General features: G+C 40.6%; 1 protein-coding gene and 1 long non-coding RNA gene across 5 annotated transcripts in view; one reads left to right on the plus strand and one right to left on the minus strand.

The window, feature by feature from the left end:
- Nucleotides 1-15,601, minus strand: part of LOC117935707 (AT-rich interactive domain-containing protein 1B-like) — a 201,893-nt gene that overhangs the window by 87,932 nt on the left and 98,360 nt on the right. The gene's annotated exons all lie outside the window — the stretch shown is intronic.
- LOC117935738 overlaps nt 14,199-15,601 on the plus strand; it is a 22,800-nt gene continuing 21,397 nt past the window's right edge. Inside the window, exon 1 of the long non-coding RNA XR_004654817.1 lies at nt 14,199-14,230. This is a non-coding gene — a long non-coding RNA (uncharacterized LOC117935738). The remainder of the gene's footprint in view (nt 14,231-15,601) is intronic.

A 15,601-nucleotide genomic window follows, 5' to 3' on the forward strand; every position in this document is an offset into this window, starting at 1 on the left:
CACACACACACACACACACACACACACACACACAAACCTGGCATACTTTATGTGCGGTACATAAGATATCCTAGTACACAAATATTGTGATTTAAGCAGACATGCTTTATCACATACAAACAATCACCCTTATCCACACACAATAACACAGGTGCACGCAGAATTAAACTGCTACTGATGAGAAAAATCTGACCCACAACTACCATGTTGTATGTTTTTCTAGAAATTCTGGGATGTTAGTGAACTGAGGAGTTGACTAAAATTGATTGGCTCTATTTTAAAGCAATGCCTGATCTTGTGTACAAGGACAGTAGGCATGTATCCAAAAGCCGTGTACAAATAGAAGTGTGTCTAGTAATTATTTAGAAGGGTGGTGTTGACAATGTGAAAACAGTGGATCATTGTGTGTAAAGCGTGTTAGCGTGCTTGTTTCTTACATTTTAATTTGATCATTTATCTATTCAACATCTGTCCTGCTGCCTTTCGGGCCCTGTTAGAAATGTATATCTACAGATAGGGATGTCTTTCTAGTCTAAAAGTAATTGTGGACAATTTTTTTTTTTTAAAGTTCAAAGTTTAAAAAAATGTTATTTATTTACATCATTCCTACTCTGAACCTGGGGAGGACTGTTTTTCCACTACCATAGAACATACTGCTGGATTTAACTGCAAAACAAATCAAAGAAAGATACTTTTTTTAAAGTCCTACTGATATCTTATTAATAATACTTGAATGTTTCAGTGTGTCAGTGTGATACCAACTTGTTTTGTTAAGATGTTATATACCGTATTTACAACAATGTAGCTGCTGTAACATTTCAGTCATTGGTTATTATTAACTGAGTGAGATTGCACTTTAACAGACCTGGTCCTTGGCCGTCTATTTTCAATTCAACGTCAGACGTTATACTTCTAATTCTAATTCTTCAACTACCAGCACTGCACCCTGCATGGCCTCATTTGCATGAACCTCCAATCAGCACCTCTCCCCTGTTTCCGCTATACACACTGCACTTGGTATGAAAATAGCAAACCGAGAAGCAAAGCACAACTCAAGGTCAGGAAAACAGCAACATGTCATAGCACTGCTAGTGCTAGTCTTTACAATACTACAAACATAGTGAATGTCTTTCAATTTGATAGTTTTTGAAACAGGAATATAATAGTGGTATAAAAATAGATTAATAAATGAATAAAATACAATTATTCAGGATATCCGTTGCAGAATTGTATTCCTGGCGGAGCAGAGAAGCTTTTAAAAGAACGGCATTTCAACTGTGTAACTCTGGGACACACTGCGTTTAATAATAAAACAAACTGAAAAAAACTATGATTGTACAGTGAGTGGTCAAAGAGCAGACATGGCCCTACAGGAGGAAAGAGGGAAGTTAATTTATGAGCAAAAATCCTATTAGCATGAGTCTAGTGGCATAAAGCCATCAGAAATAAACAGAGAGAAGAAAGCTCAATTTAAAATGAAATGCAACGTGTGAGGGGAAAAAGGCAGTATCTCTCTCTCTCTCTCTCTCTCTCTCTCGCTCTCTCACTGCTTCTCTCTTTATTACTCTCTCACCAAAAATCATGCCAATTACAGCGCTAATTTTAGCCTCCAGTTGGTGTGTGTTTGTGTATTTTTACCTATCCAATAGATTGGAAAAGAGGTTTAATACATCAGGCAGAGGTCGAACTAACTAACCTTTGTTGGCTTCACACGGCTCATAAAACCCAACATTGAGCTGGGTACTGTGTGTGTGTGTATGTGTGAGTGCTTGTGTGCTAGAAAGAAAGAGGAAACGAGCGAGAGATGTAGCAGCATGTTCTCCCAAAAAAGGGTTGCGACTGTGTGAGAGAGAAGACGACAGCTTGCACAAAAATCCCAATTGTGATTGTGCGTGTGTGTGTGTGTGTGTTTGAGCTTAGTGCATTATGTTGCGGTGTGTTTTTCCATGTACACAACTGCCAAAATGTCATTCCAGTAACACAACGATCATCAAAGCCTGCTCCATCTATCCTAAAGACCATCTAGTGATATTCATAAAGAGCATAGCAGATAACAGCCTTGTCATGTTAGCTCCTCCATAATCCAGACGTCTAACCTTTTATCTACACCAGTGTGCGTGTGTGTGCATGACAGAGAGAGAATCAGAGAGAAGATGATCATATAGGCTGCTGTTGTTGGGCTTATTACTGAGATCAGAGTGATGTCAAAACAACTGTGTGCTGGCAGGTGATGACAAGTACACAGAAGTGCAAAAACTATACACACACATACACACACACACAGGTTTTCCCTTCAGACAGGTGTAGTAGTCAGTCCAGTTATTTGAGCTGTTGTAGCACAGCCAGCAACAGCCTTAGCCTAATTACCTCTGGGACGCCAACATCACGCCAACCGCAAAGCAGGTGTGTGTGTGTGTCTGTATGTGTGTATGCAGAGAGAAAGTGAGAGTGATGACTGTGTATTTGTCTCTGTAGGCACTCCAAATTGAAATTTATTTTGAGAGAGAAACGTTAATAAAAACCTTGATCAATATTTCACAAATCGCAGCTGATTTTGGTAACAGGTTCTCTATTTGCACCCAAAGGTAAACATGCAGGGGATATTTTGGACAGGAGCATCCCAATGTGGCATTTTTATTACAAATAGATGTCCACTGTGGTTCTCCTTTATAACTAATAACTGATCAAAGGTTTTACTTTTGCTGTTGCAGAAACCCGGAGAAGCTGACGCCTAGGTACTGTAGAGCAGTGATTCCCAACCCCTATCAGCTGTCCTAGTAGGGTAGGGGGGCCCCCAACCAACCTCAAAAATAAATTAAAAAGATAAACACACAGTGACAGGAGGACTGGGAAGTACATACACCGAGACAACGTAAGAAGAATGAAAGAAAGTTACCCAAATGGCTCAAATAAAAGATTTATATAAATAAAAGAAGATCTTTTTATTTAAAGAAATGCCAATAGACCACAGCACGTTTTTCTCCCATCCTGGAATGCTGTGTGGACTAGCCAGACCCTCCTCCACAGTGTGTGGACGAAGGTCTGGGAAAGCCAAACTATACTGCAACTGCTGACCAAACCAACCTTAATAGTGTTATACACTTGAAACATCCATTGGAAATCATTGCAGGGGTACGTGAGTTCCTGGACAGGGCTGTGGTGGTGCCTCCCGCCAAAAAGTCTGGTAACTGTTGCTAGAGAAAGTCCTCCGCAAAAAGGAAGCGATGTTTTAGAAGTTGCGACATAGTACTTAAGATAAGTGATAGCCAACATGGCAAAGAAAAGCAAAAACTCAACATTATCAACAAAAAACAGTTTGATTTCCCATGAGATCTCTGAGCAGTGCAGTGCAGACACATCAATACAAGAAAGATGTCAAAAAAAGACATTTGCAGGTTACTGTTTTGGTTTTATCTTGTTATTAATGTATTTTGTATGTACGGCTTCACTTCTCTGTGTACCTTGTACCCTGTTTCAGCGTTTCCATGAGATCAGCAGCAGCCTCCCGCCCAGTTCAATCAATAGCTTGTTAGTGCAGCCTAATGTCTTCCACCAAAAGAGCTGACACACACACACACACACACACACACACACACACACACACACACACACACTTACACAGGCAAATAAACACACAAGTACACAAGCATAAGTTGCATGCACACAACCATTTCTCAACGTGACAGAAAAAAAGTGCATTGGAACAGAGGAATAGACGTAAAACATAAAAACTAAATATTCGGCATCTATGTGTTTTCTTAGTGCACCTTGCCTTCTGGAACATACTAATTTCCGAGGTCTCCAGTAAACAAATAGTTCTCATGGGCAGCATTTCAGCTGTACAGTCTAAACGCGGTCAGCCTGGAGGAGAGCAAGACCAGGTTTAAAAAAAGAAAAAGCTGAGAGGAGATGAAAGAGGAAGAGGAGGAGGAGAGGAACCATTAATATATAGAGAGACTAAGCAGGAAATGAAAGTTTGTTCTTTCATCTGCCGTGATAGGCTTTTTGGCAAAAACCTGTTTTAGCACTTAGATCTGTCAATTTATTGCAAGAGTGATTGTGCTGAACTGTTTCAATGATTTCATTTTATATTTTACCTTTAAATGATATGCCTTCAGAAGCTGCGCTTTCAGACAAGAGCAGAAACATCGTACATCTTAGAAAACTAGATATAAAGGGGTAAAAGCGCTTTTATAATATTGCTGTAATCATTGAATGATTGAGCAAGACAGCAGTGCTAAGAGATATACAAACATAAGACACACTGACAGAACAGTTTTTTTGAGGGAAGTTAAAGTGAGTTTTTGGCCCATAATGGCAGACCCTGTTGCTCTGACTGGTTTCATTCTAAACAGGAAACAAGTTAAAGTGGGGCTGTGTCTGCAACAGCTGTCCGCCACTCACTGCAAGGTGATGAACTACAACAGATAAGACAAATTAAAATAGGTTTTTGAAAGCGCACTGATTGACACATGCTATATGTCTCCACTGTGTATCAGCTCATGTAAAATCAAAGGAGTTTTCTAAAGATTAAGGGGGCCCCCTCCGCCAACAGAGGAAACTGCATGCTGGGAAACATGATGTCAGACAGGCAGGCAAGAATGGATAGCTTGGACGGTTTTAACCCCATATATTATCCCATTTAATCACTGCTACAATAGCTGATGAATAAGAATGATGTTCTTCTCTATTTGAACATTTAACATGAACATCTCATCAGCTGGAACCAGTGACCTATGACCTCCCTCGGCAGCCAGTCATGGTGGTTGGCAGAGTACTAGTGGGTTTGTGCAAATACTGAAAAAAAGCACAAACTGGAACACACAAGACCACTTCAAACACAAATCCACTTCCACTTCTGCACGCACTCACAACAGACACACGCACACACACTCACACACGCACCTAATACACACACACACACACACACACACACACACACACACACACACACACACACAATCCTTTTGTTTGAGCCTTTGTTTTGCCGTTTCTACCTTTTCCCTGGCTGAGGGTTTGAAAGTGATTACCGATGCGGTCCACTTCATTAGCATGAGAACCAAAACAGCGTGGGGAACACATTATCACTTCACAGAGAAAGACTGAGCTGTCTGCCCGTTTGTTTACGCCGTTGCATTCGGACATTTTCTACCAGCGCCGCCACTGCTGTCTCAAGAGGACAGCGTTTTCAGCAGGAGAAAACAGCAGACCCGGGAGGGGCAGGAGGAAGAAAACACAGACGGATAAAGAGGCAGACAGAGATAGATGTATAATACTCTAATATGTGTTATGCAGAACCAAGTGCATGATTCAGTCACGATGTACATAAGCAGTGAATATTCGGATGCACATAACTAAAAGATATTCTAATCTGCTGTCCCTTTTACTTACAGAGAAAAATAGGGAGTGAAATCCGTTAAAATGTCTAATGAGACTACGCAGGTAATTTGTATTTAGTCTCATCTCATGTCATTTCCCCCTCTCTCTCCCCTTTTATGTCTTCTGCTGTCCTATCAAAAATAAAGGATGACAATGTCCAAAGTAAAAAAAACTAAAGCCCAAAGGGAGACGTTTGACATTTGTTTTAGAGAAGTTTTGCTGTCCGTCTTTTATAAACATATACAGTTTAGTAGCAGAGAATAAAACCCAAATATAGATTTTCTGGTGAAATACAGCATAATAAAATAATTCGTTGTTTTTCCAGGGGCCCTCTCCAGCCATATCAAGGACCCATGGGAGACACTGAAACAGGGTATGAGAGCATTTGCCTTGTAAACGTGCATTTAAAGCCTTAATCCTTATCCTTCATCCATCCTTCTTCTCTCCCTCTTTCCTCAGTCTGCTGCCTGCAGGGAGGTGTGCAGGCAGAGAGGAGAGAAATATAGAGCAAACAGGAATGTAACGCTCCAGAAAAAGCTATTTGGAGCTGGTTGACCCTGGAGGTCAGCTGGCTGGCTAGCTTCCTGGTTAAAGGGGATTGGTGGGAAATGAAGGCAGCTTCGGTTAGCCAATCATAACGCGCAGAGTGGAAATCAATGAGGTTCCGCGGAAAATGTCAGCCAGGACTGACCTTTTAGAGAATACAGCCTCTTGAGTCAGAGAGGAGGGGAGGAAAGAGAGGAGGAGGAGGACAGGAAATAAGAGGGGATGAGGTCAAAAGGAAAGAAGAAATCAGGATGAAAACGATGGTTTGAAGTAAAAAGGAGAGGGGGGAGGAATGAGGATAATTTAGAAAGGGATCGAGGTCAGAGAGAGAAATGGAAACAGTCAAAATGAAAGTAAAACGGAAACAAAATTAAAGACATCATTTTTTTAGCAGTATAGAAGGAACATTAAGTGTTTGGTTTAAACCTATTTGATGATTTCACATGCTTATGTCAGAGACTTGAGGATTTTAAATGCATATTTTACTTTTATCACTATTTTATTATTTTCTATATCCTTTTTTGTTTTTTAAAGTTTGCTATTATTCATCTTATCTTATTTTGGGACTGCTTTGTAGAAACAAAGTGTAAAGTAAGAGGTCTGAGAGCATTTTTTTTCAACCCAAGCCACATTTTGATTTCAGACAGAGGTTTAAAGAAGGTTACAAGTTAACAAATATAATAACTGCTGTGATTTTACGAGGTAATTATACTATAAAAAGTTATTTGGCTGCACCTTCAGAGTAAAGATTTAGGACTTTCGTTGTCTTTCGCTGGCAGTCTTTCTGTATTCGGATGCCAAGCTGCAATATTTCTTCATGTAACAGAAGCAGGTTTTAGGTTGAAAATATTTCAGAGATGGAAAGAAGGAGAAGGCAGGGAGCAAAAGAAAGACGATGTGACCTTTACTGTCTCCTGCCCTGCCGCCTTGTCGTTTCAAACCAGCCTCTGTGGGACCCAGGAGGAGAGAAGAGGGGACACACTCTACATATGGCCTGGTGAGGATGTGAATATTTCTTTTCTTGCAGCCCAAATGTCTCTTGTCTTTCTCTCTTTTTTTCCACGGACTTTAAAACACAGTGCTTCTCACACTATTTTGTTCCCAATGCCAGTCCATCCTTCCTTGATATCTTTTATTCTTCCTTCTTTTGATGACCTAAAAAAAGTGTTTATTTTATTTTTCCTTCCTTCCTTCTTTCCTTCATTTCATCCTTCCCTTTGTCCTCTCATTTTCACAGGTCTTGTCTGAAACCAAAAGACGAAAACGAAGCACTGGAGACATTAATCACGGTTTGATTATTCCGTGCAAAAGTCAACTGTGAATATCAGATATTGAGCGCTAATCTAAAGCTGTCAGTTGCTACCAGTAGGTGACCTTTAGGTCAAATGCTCCAATAAGATCCCCTGAGTTCCGGTGCACGAGTGTGTGAACAAATATACACACACAAGCTCCAATTTATATGCATGCACCTGCATAAATATACAAACTATAAATTCCAATGTGATGTGCATACAGTACACTCACACACACAAAGTTAGAGTGCAGCAGCGCCTTTTTCTCTATCTTTCCATCTCAAACCCACTGTCATTCCTAACACACACAAACACACGCACACATGCACGCAAACACACACACACACACACACACACACACATACACACACACACACACACACACACACACACACACACACACACACACGTCTTTCTTTGAACTGAGTGCTGCAGTACGTTCAAAGCAAAGACGAAGGCAAAAATACGGGGGTGCTGAAGGGAGAGAGAAGGACACTTCAAGGTGAATTTGATTTCCACATCATTTTAACCCCCCCCCACACACACACACAGACACACACACACACACACACTCACTCTACCCAAGCCAGCAAGTGAACACATGCTTGCCACACTCACACAAACACACACACACGCACACACATGCTACCCAAGCCAAGCCAGCAAGTGAACACATGCTTACTAAGTTACCGCCAAGCAGCCACTGATATACGTACATTCAGTGACTGACACACACACACACACACACACACACACACACACAGTAGACAGCTCATTTGAGTTTGTGTTAGAGCGCATTACAATCTGCATATTTATAAATTTTGCTCATAACAGAGGATCATCTTTAAACTTCTCCCTACGCTGGTCTGTTTGTGTATGTTTGCTTGGATGTGTGCATGAATGTGTGCACGTGTGCTTGCATGCGTGTGTGTTTACAAAATATGCATATCAGTGTGTAGGAGACGAATGACTCATGCAAAGTTGAACTGAACAGTGCACAAGTCCCACATTTGCTAAACAAAATATCACAACAATACACTTGGAGCAACCGTTCAATGGCAGGAACTGCAAAAACCTAGAGTGTGCGTGTGTTGCAAATGTGTCCAACCAATTAAAGCAATCAAGTCAAGTGCAAACCGCCCACCATGCTGCATATTGATAAGGCTGGGAGTACAAGATGGTGACCAGGGCCCACCGTGCCAAACTTCTTTGACCCCTGCGTCCACTTCTACCACCAACGCCAAAAAAACTACATAAACACTTCGCACCACTTAGTTTTGCTGCAGTGCACACAAACAGACACACACGCTTGATACAAACAACGGCTTGACAGTATGACAAATATTGCCTTTGATCCAGAACGAATGAGGTAACGACAAAAAAAAGAAATCAACGGCTCATTAGAAAAAATAAAAACCTTCCAAAGCCCTAAGGGTGAAAAAAAAGAGGGCGGAAACAAGAAATGAAAAAGAAGCGAGAGAAAAAGACTTGAGAGACAACAAATCATAACAGCTGTAACTCAATTCAGAGGCCCTGCTAGAGACAGCTTTCTTCATCTCTCTCTGTCTCTCTCGCTTCATCTTTTTATCTATCAGTCTCTCTCTTTCTCTCTCTCTTCTCACCCTGGCCCCTTGGTAATTTTTTCCCACCAACCAATAAGCCATTATGTGGCAGTAATATGGCTGCTAATGGATGCGCTGACCTGGGAGGAAGCACACGGCACGCCATTAGCCCAAATGCTATGCAAAACTACCACAAGACTCGCTCAAAATTACCCCAACTGAGTGTCGGTGCATACTGTATGTGTGTGTGTTGGTTTGTGAAACCTGCGCTGTCTAAACAGGGCTAATCTTTTTGTAATTCCTCTGATGGGTTTGCTGTTTAAATGTCTTTTGAATTTAAATTTGTCTTTTGGTCAGGAGTCAAAAGTGGAGGAAATATTCAGGTCCCTTTTCCGATCCTTAGAGGAGGATATGTAAGATGCATCCACCAAAAGGAACATTATGTAACATAGAATAGATCTTTGTTGCCATTGTTTTCAACAATAAAACACAGTTTAGCAGCTCTCAATATGACAGACAAACTGAAATAGAAAATGTACATAGTAAAATATAACAATCAAGATAAATTAACACTATGAAGTGGCGCTATATACATAAGGTTATTGTACTTCCAATTTTGGGGGTTTATTGCACACAAGTCTTCACAGAGGGAGGAGATGAAGAGGAGGGTTTGTGCTCTTGACGGCCTGGGGGAAAAATATGTTTTTCAGTCTATGTAAATATGTAAATACATCCCTTACAAGTTAAAAATCCTGCATACAAAATAAAAAAGTAAAAGTAAAGCCGTATAAGCAGCTAAATGTACAAAAGTAAAATTAAATTGATGCTGAATAGTCCCTTTTAGAGTGCTGTTATTATATATATATATTTATTTATATGTATTATATATATATTATTATATGTTATACAATGCTGTACTGTTTGTCCCCAAATGGTCCCCAAATGGTCACACATACATACAATGGAGTTGTTTGTTAATGGATTGGTCTATATTTTTCAAAACTCTCACCATGTTTTTATGGGTACTGTTAGCTCAGGGGGCCTTATACATTATGAAATATTTAAAACAATTACAACGTATGTCAATCCACAGAGAAACAACAATTAAAACTTGATAACAATAAATTATAACAACCAAACCTTGCTCAGAACAGAAAACATTTCCAAGAATTAGAGCTCATAAAGAATCTATTAAAAACAAGATGTTTTCTCTGAACAGAAGGGATATTGTTTCCTAATTTCTAGTGTGGTCCATCGGTCGTTTATTTCAAGCAAAGCAAAAGAATAGAGACACACACAGGGATACACACAAACACCATGGGAGACAGGGTTTTTCATGCCGTGGAGGTCACAGGTTGCTGATATGTGAGGAGGCCTCAATCACGCTGCTGGTGCGCACGCATACGCACACACACACACACACACACACACACACACACAGAGAAAGAGAGACAAGGAGAGAGAAAGAGAAATAGAGACAAAGAGAAACAGAGAGAGAGGGAGTATTTGTTTAATCGTTTGGCCAAATCGGACAGATGGTCGTACACTTCCAAAAGAGCAGTACGATTGGGAAAATGGGCCATCGGTGACCTTCGCAGTGTGTGTCTTTGTGTGTGTGCATATGCATGTATGACAATGTTACAAAAGCGAATGTTTCACAAGTATGGTTTCAGTCCCATTGTAACCCACTGCCAAGTGCTGATAGTAATCGGGCTGACAGGACAGTAAACAGTAGAAGTGGACTAAACAACAGAAATCAGTCAAGGCTGAATACCACAAGGAGAAAACCCCTCCACACCTCAATGCCTCCTTCCTCCCGTGTTTCCTTTCCAGCCAATACCCTTCTCCCCGCCTTCCTCTTCCTCCCTCATTCTATCTCTTTCTTCTGCTAAACCCTTTTTGACTCTCCTGCAACAGCTTTCAGACACTGAAGCCTTTTTCCTCTCCCCACGCTGTTTTTTTCTTGCTTAGGTTCTTCTCTTTTTTCCCTTCTTCAATCCAAAACATCCAGGTCTTTAACACAGTGAACTTGGCCATGCAAAGACAGGGCCCACACACGTTCATTACTTACTCATGCATGCAGGAATATTGTAAACACTGTATTTCCATATCATGTGCACAATGCTTTGTCCAACACTTTCTAACATATGTAATTAACACACTGTTGAATGGGTCTTTACGTGAGAGGAGATCTCAATTACATACAGAGGGAGCAAAGGATCATGCCCACATGGCACACACAAGGGCGCAAACAAATCTAAAATCCTTTCAAACGCGCACGCACACTCTGGCGAGCGTCCAGACTGAGTCTTGTTGCTTGTGTCTATAAAGCCCTGAGCACCATATTGACAACTGTAATAACTGTGGCTGGCAGGAGAGAACCGATTACAGCAGCAATCATAGGCCCTGCACACACACGCACATGCATGCACGCACACACCTGTACACATCCTTTCTTTCTGTCAAGGACCTGTTCCTTTTTCATCACCAATATAGAAACACACATCTAGGTTCATCCTATAGCCTATATAAAGCAATAATATTGTAGCAGTGGACAGCCACATGGTTACAGTGTCTCCCAGGTCCACCAGATTAACACCAAAACACTTACACACAGTCAGTCAGGGCCTGGACAGAGACAGGGACACAATTTGGTCTTAAAACACATACGGTACTATAGCAGTGTGTGTCTTGAAACAGTTGAGATTAAATGCTGAAAATAATTCAACATTGTATCTTTAAGTAATTCAAATTATTAACGGAATCGCAGGTGCAATAATTTGACTAATAGAATATCAAATGTTATTGATTGTGCTATTAGTTGTAGATTGCTAAGTTAACTACAAGATGACTGATTAAAGATTAATGTTGGTTTTGGTGCCTTCACACACCTACCATCTGCCGACTATTCTCACAAAGCCAAACTCAGACCGGGTAATTGTTCTTTAGAGAAGAGAGACCAGGTGGACAACCAGTCAGTATAGCAGACAGTATAAGAGTGAGCCAGCCAGTCAGTCAGTCAGCCTGGTCTGCGAGGGTCTGTAATAGCAGCACAAGGCCATCGGTGGAAAATGAAAGAGAGCTATATTGGAGTGGAGAGAGCAGGCTAAGATTGGGGTCAGAACTATATGGTGCACAGGCCAAGGAGAGGAAATATGTGGAGAGGAGAGGAGAAATACCACATTTCCTAGAAATTAAAGGGGCACTCTGCCACTTTAGACATCAAGGTCAAGTTGACTAGGTTTGCGAAGTCCTATACATTCTGTAAAAACAGTTGTATAATATATTTTGTGTGTCTGGGTGAGCTTTGACAATTCTGACAACACTGATGATGTCATCAGGATTATATCAACTTGGAGACAGCAAATGTAAAGTATATCAGAAAGCCAGTGGATGTTTAGCAGAAAGGGAGTGTTTAATGAACAAATGCTTTTTGATGCATTATAGAAAATGCAGTATCAAGCATTTATCACACAACATGCTTCTAACTTCTAACTTTGTAGAAATACAGCAATGACTCAATAGACAGATTTTTTTTTGAATTACCTGCTTCATGTAGTTCTACTACTTAAATTATTTTTTAAAGTTAGTCTTACCTATTGTACCTGTAGTCAAAGTCAAATCAGCCAGATAATTCTTTATTACCATTATTTAATTTTTATGACATTTGAGATTTTGTAGGGGCTACTTTTCTTTCTCCGTTTAGCTAAAGTAGCCACTCCAAACATTAAAACATGGAAAAACATAAATAAAAACTTCCTGTGCAGGTAGGATTTTTGCTAGGACAATTAGCACCTGACATTAGACGATTAAACGTCGGCCTATTGTTAGTATAGAATGACAAAATGGATGTATAAAATGTTGCAGATGACATAACCTTTGTTTTACTAACCGTATTACTTGGACTGTCTAAGCATAGCTGACATTTAAACATAGCTTGACATTACAAAACTCAGTAAAATATACTGTAAAATCAGTATAAATGTAAAACATTACTGGTGGTCATGCTGGTCATTATACATTTTGACATTGTGTGTGGACACCACACTTTCTTCCCTTTATTCCCAACATCCCTTTCAATCATCCTTTTCTGTTCTACTCTATTTCACCTCACCTCATTTCTGCACTGATCTTTTCCCCCTTTACTCTCATCCTTCTCTTTCCCTCTTTCTTTCCCTCTTCATCGGCCCCCGACCAAGGAGGAGCGATTTGCAGCAGCAATCCGTCGCTAATTCTCGCTCAGCGTTCATGAAAAATGTATAGCGGGCAGACTGTAGGGAGATGCAGATTGGCGCTGGGCCCTCAGCAAGAGCCTGGCTCTGCATTAATGGAACATTATTTTCAACCTCTCCATCCATCCTGTCTATATACATCTTCTCCCTTCCTTCCCTCCTCCCTCCCTTAGTCTCTTTCATTAAAGTCCTATTTTGAAACAGACTGTCTGTCTATCTATCTATCTATCCATCTATCTATCTATCTACTCTTCTCCCCACTCTCTTGAAACAAAAGCCATAAATATTCGAGGACTTAGTAGAATATTTGCAGCTCAAACAACCCAAACACAGTTATCTGCAATCTGAACAACTCAGTGTATGTATGTGTGTGTATGTGTGTGTGTGTGTGCGCATGCATGCGTTTGCATATAAGTCTGTCTTTTCACACGCAGTTGCTTTTGCATTTGCCCGTTAGCACAATGTGCATCCAGCTAAACCTTCTCGAAGATAATAAAAAGGTAAAACTTTATCTTAATCTTTAAAAGGCACAACGTGAAGTTTGAAATCTGCTGTGAAATGGGGTGTGTGTACACGCATATGTGTGCATGCGTAAATGCATCTTAGCTTGAATTCCCAGATCTGTTTGTGTGTGGATGTGTTTAAAGCACAGGTATCTTGTGAGAGTAGATTAATAACAGCACTCTAATGCCATCAGGACTAGTCACAGTTTGGATCATGCATAATAAACCTCCCAAGGAGCTCTCTCTCTCGCACGCACACACGCACTTACGCATGCATGCGCACACACACACACACACACACACACACAGTCACTATAGCAACACTGGCAGTGCCCCTAACTTCAAAGTCAGATGTAATTTCAGCCTCCCAGCAGCCAGAGGGAGCCATGGTGATGACAGAACATCCCTCCTCTGATGCCTCCTTCCCCCTCCATCCTTCCTTAAATTTCTCACTTTTCTTCTCCTCCATTCCACTGCTGCCCAATCCTTTCTTCCTCCCCTGCATGGCCAGCCTGCTGAGAGGCCAGGCATCCAGGACCAGACATAAAAATAAACCCAGAAAGGTTAGAAGTGGATGGCTGAAGCTAGGGAAAGTGGGAGTGAAATGAGAAGAGAGGAGGGAGGAAAAAGTGGGAAGGAGCTAGGGGGGGAAAAGGATGGAGGGGGATAAAGTCTTTTACTTATTTTTAAAGCGCCCATATTATGCTCATTTTCAGGTTCATAATTGTATTTTGAGGTTGTACCATAATAGGTTTACATGGTTTCATTTTCAAAAAACACCATATATTTGTTTTACTACACATTTCTGCAGATCCAGTTTTCACCCGGTGTGTTTGGGTTTCTGTTTTAGCTACAGAGTGAGACATCTCTCTTCTATACTATCTTTGTTGGGAGTCGCACATGGGCAGTAGCTAGGTAAGGTCACATCAGCTAGTTAACTCTTTCTCTAACCTGGGTCAGTCCAAGGTAGGATTAGCTGGGAGACTTCTTCTAAGCGAGGGCGCAGTTGTGGAATACCTGCAGAACAGGGACATGGAAGTAGTTCCTTTGTAGATTTATGGTGAACCACTGTGTGTTGTAGCAGTGTTTCACCATTGAGAACAATGTTGCATGCTAGCGCTAACATGTAAGCGACCTGATCTCGGCTAATGACATAGAAAGCTGTGCAGAACACCTCATCCGGAGACTGAAGACAGAGGACATTCAGAAACCTGTATCTCACGCAAAACAGTATGGATAGTCTGTATGCCTGTGGAATCACCAGACACACAAAATAACACCTCAAATCCAAGAAAAAGTGATTTTTTTCATAACATGGGCACTTTAATTCTACAGCAATTGTTAGTCTGTTTTCTCTCTGACTGTCGATTTCTCCCTGTTTTTCTCTGCTGCAGTCCATGAGTGAACAATTTGCTGAAGAAAAAAACACTATTAGCTACAGCAACTGTCACTCAGCTCAACATTATCATCCAACGAGGAAGAGAAATCCTTCCCGATTCATATACAGTCTACTGGAAAACCATTAGACAAGAGAACGTTCCCATGTCCAAACTACTAATGAATATAAAAAAAAGATGTTTCCAATCTTAAAATCAGATTGACTCAATAATGTTTGTAGCCATTTTAACAGTTAGTTTAAATATTAATGTGCTAACAGAAAATCACCATTTATAATGGAGGGCTTAGTGCCACCAGGGCATATCTGGCACTAATGGTTGTTGCAAATGAAATCTATATATCATGTATGCATTGGTGTTCTGAAATAAATATGAAAGAGTGTTTAATCATAAAAAATCACAGATTGAACTGAGTGAACTGAGTTGACGTCCAGCCGAGATCTTCATCACATTTTAAGAACATTGGCCATAACACCTCGAAAGGACAAGCCAAATTGGTAAAACGTGCAGTGTGTCATGTTCATTTACCGTGTATATTCAACATCACAAAATAGCAGCCTCAGCTTTCACACAATGTCACAATGTTGACTGGCCTGTGCGGGAACTTGGAGGACAGTTAGCAAGGTGTTAAGGTGCGTTTTGTGCACCTAAAAATAAAATGTAATACATATAGAAACACACACACACACA

This window comes from Etheostoma cragini, chromosome 20 (genome assembly GCF_013103735.1).
Source record: "Etheostoma cragini isolate CJK2018 chromosome 20, CSU_Ecrag_1.0, whole genome shotgun sequence".
NCBI lineage: Eukaryota > Metazoa > Chordata > Actinopteri > Perciformes > Percidae > Etheostoma > Etheostoma cragini.